This window comes from Salmo trutta, chromosome 18 (assembly GCF_901001165.1).
Source record: "Salmo trutta chromosome 18, fSalTru1.1, whole genome shotgun sequence".
NCBI lineage: Eukaryota > Metazoa > Chordata > Actinopteri > Salmoniformes > Salmonidae > Salmo > Salmo trutta.
In genome coordinates this window covers 11,616,990-11,620,690 of record NC_042974.1, presented here as the reverse complement: position 1 = coordinate 11,620,690, position 3,701 = coordinate 11,616,990, and the positions used below count along the sequence as shown (strand labels likewise).

The window sequence follows — 3,701 nt, the reverse complement described above, 5'->3', positions numbered from 1 at the left end:
TAAAAAATGTGTCTACAAACTGTTTTTTTACCATAGTAAATATATATTCTGTTATGTGAGTTGTGGACAATATAAAAGCCAAAAAGGTTCAGTTTATCACTTTGCTACAATTTTCACAGCTCTTAGTACAAGACTCCAAACTGATCACTTGTAATGCAGCCAGTCATTCAAAACTTGTCATTGTGAATTCATTTGGATTGTAAACAGCTCTCATCACAAAACCATTGATTTAAAATATAACTTTTTGAAATGTAAGCAGAATATTTAATCACCAAAACACATCTTTTCAATTTAGTAATTTTAACTACCAGTTAATCCAATATTAAACAATGCAAGCTACGCATCCTGAACAGGTAATCAAATGGCTACCCGGACTATTTGCATTGTGTGCCCCCCCCACCCCTCTTTTACGCTGCTGCTAGTCTCTGTTTATCATATATGCACAGTCACTTTAACTATACATTCATGTACATACTGTATGTACATACTATCTCAATTGACCCGATCAACCAGTGCTCCCGCACATTGCCTAACCGGCCTATCTGCATTGTGTCCCGCCACCCACCACCCGCCAACCTCTCTTTTATGCTACTGCTACTCTCTGTTCATCATATATGCATAGTCACTTTAATCATATCTACATGTACATACTACCTCAATCAGCCTGAATAACCGGTGTCTGTATGTAGCCTCGCTATTTTTATAGCCTCGCTACTGTATATAGCCTGTCTTTTTACTGTTGTTTTATTTCTTTACTTACCTATTGTTCACCTAATACCTTTTTTGCACTGTTGGTTAGAGCCTGTAAGTAAGCATTTCACTGTAAGGTGAAATTCTGTTGTATTTGACCTGTTGTATTTGACAAAAAAACTTTGATTTGATTTCAAATCACCCTGAAAGTAAAATGCTACAGTACTGTAAATTACAGTTCACATTACCCAACACAATTTACAGAAAATCTATAGTTTCCATAATATCTTTCCAATGTGTAATCAAAGGTGTGATCAATGAAGACATCCTCTACAATCATTCATGCAAAAATTTAAATCCTGATATAATTGCAACATAGGTGTACTGAATCAAATGTAACCAATTATATGAAATCAAATAAAACAACGTTTAGCATTCAGCATTTGCATCAAGCCTGTCTTGAGCATTTCACCATAAATTATCAGCCACATCACAGTAAATGTCCTCACTGTTCATGCACGGCGGGAAAAACCTTTTGGCATGGCTAATCCAAGCTTGACATTGGTCTGCATTGATGTCGTCGCATGCCTCATCCATGGCCAGAAGGAGGGTGGCACGCTCATTGGAATGGCGATCGTATAACTTCCAACTCCATGCTGAAAAAAATCAGCAATTAGGGTTGAGGAAAGGAGTATGGGGGCAAGTATAGGGTCACGAATCGAGGATGGCCCGAAACCATGCCTGGACCACCTCTGCATGGTGGAACCTGACATTGTCCCACACAATGACACAGGTGACCTCTTCCCCTTGATAGGCCTGCTCAATTTTATTAAGAAACACAATGAAGTGTGCAGCTTTGTAGGATCCAAGTAATGACCTACCACACCATCTGCACATGGAGATGTTCCCTCCAGGCACTTGGACGGTCGCCCGTTGGGTGATGAGGTTCTGCCCACAGCGCCAAATTTGAGCCAGGTTGAAGCCAGTTTCATCAACAAAGATAAACTTACGATGGTTCACAGCAGCATCAAGCACAGTCACCCTCTAAAAATATATTTTGGTCAGTTGTTACAGTATAGTTCCAATATTATATTGTCAAGTAGCATGTGCATCAAATAGTAACAGTAATACAGTATATTGTGCTGCACCTGAACATACTCGCCCCGCAGTTGTTTCACCTGGTCGTTGCTTCTCTCAAAAGGCACCAGGTAAATGTGTTTCATACTGTAGATACCTGGTGCCTCTTCAAAAGGTGGGTGATTGTTGGAAGGCTGATGGATGCCACATTGGCAAAGGTGTCATCGTTCTCCTCAATGGCCTGCTTTATTTCGGACAACCGTATGTTATTCCTGGCCCTCACCAGTTCCACCACTGCCCACTCCTGCTGGTCAGTCAGCACATGGCCACCACCATGGGGTCTTCTGTCAATTCTGAGGGTAGAACAGAGTATACTGTCAATAAATCATACTGTAAGAATACTGTATCATGTTTTGTAAATTTCCATGGATTACAATATATAATTTACAGTAAATGTAATGGTAAAGCATAGTGCATATCCTGCAGACTTTGCCTCCTTCTCGCTGATGTCTACCTCTTTGACCGGGCCCATGCCCACCTCTTTGACGGGGCCCATAACCACCTCTTTGACCGCTTTGATGGGGCCCATGTCCACCTCTTTGCGGGGCCCATGCCCACGAGATCTTTGATTTTCTTCCTCTCCCTTGCTGTCTATCCTGCTCCATGTTGAAAGAAATTGCAAATGTTCACACACCCCGTTAATTGTGGTTAGCACTATGTGAAATCAATTAGCAATAACAAGCAGTCTTTACGTATGGTTATTGTGTATCATGCATGTAATTTATACCTTTATACTATGCAAACACACATTTTATTTCTGTAGTTCTCAAATTCCATATACAGTAGACAAACCAGTTTAAAAACTATAGGTTCACCAAATGGTTGTATTGTGAAAAGCAATTACTTTACATTAAAAGGCATTTCTGGATGAAACACTGATTAGGTTTGGTGAAAAAGTTACTGTCTGATTTTGTGAGTTGCACGTAGTCAATTGAAGCTGACTTTTTGATGACCTGTTTAAATTTTTACCACATACATCAATCAAATGTTCAATCAAATGTGTTTATAAAGCCCTTTATACATCAGCCAATGTCACAAAGTGTTATACAGAAACCCAGCTTAAAACCCCAAACAGCAAGCAATGCAGATGTAGAAGCACGGTGGCTAGGAAAAACTCCCTAGAAAGGCCGGAACCTAGGAAGAAACCTAGAGAGGAACCAGGCTCTGATGGGGGGCAAGTCCTCGTCTGGCTTTGCCGAGTAGAGATTAGAGATTAACAGTACATGGCCAAGATGTTCAAATGTTCATAGATGACCAGCATGGTCAAATAATAATAATCACAGTGGTTGTAGAGGGTGCAACAGGTCAGCACCTCAGGAGTAAATGTCAGCTGGCTTTTCATCGCCGAGCATTCAGAGTTCGAGACAGCAGGTGCAGTAGAGAGCGAATCGAGGACAACCAGGTGGACTGGGGACTGCAATGAGTCATCAGGCCAGGTAGTCCTGGGGCATGGCCCCAGGGCTCAGGTCCTCCGGGATGGGAGGGAGAGAGAGAGAGAGAATTAGAAGGGAGCATACTTAAATTCACACAGGACACGATCCCATAACCAATTGTGCTATTGTCTATGTTTTTTCATGTGATTTATACATTATTTTGTACATAATGTTCCTGCCACCGTGTCTTATAACTGAAAAGAGCTTCTAGATATCAGGACAGCGATTACTCACCCCGTAATCGAGGAATACCTTTCTTCAACTAGTCGGACGGGAAGAATTTACTTCAGACGCCCAACAAGGCCCTCATCTCCGTCATTCACAGGAGAAGGAGACGGAGGTATCGGGGACGAAGATCTGGGTGCCTTGTAAGAATCCGTTGCCGAGAGGGTAATCTACCTTTACCATCGGTCCTATTAGCCAACGTACTGTACAATCAAT

The 3,701-nt window shown here is 41.6% G+C and overlaps 1 long non-coding RNA gene across 1 annotated transcript; it reads right to left on the bottom strand.

The window, feature by feature from the left end:
• Positions 1 to 976: 976 nt before the first annotated feature.
• LOC115152628 (uncharacterized) lies at positions 977 to 1,850 on the bottom strand. Its single transcript, XR_003867538.1, has 2 exons — positions 1,572 to 1,850; positions 977 to 1,346 (listed from the first exon to the last, which is right to left on the bottom strand). It is a non-coding gene; the product is annotated as an uncharacterized LOC115152628 (long non-coding RNA).
• Between the last annotated feature and the right edge of the window lie 1,851 nt (positions 1,851 to 3,701).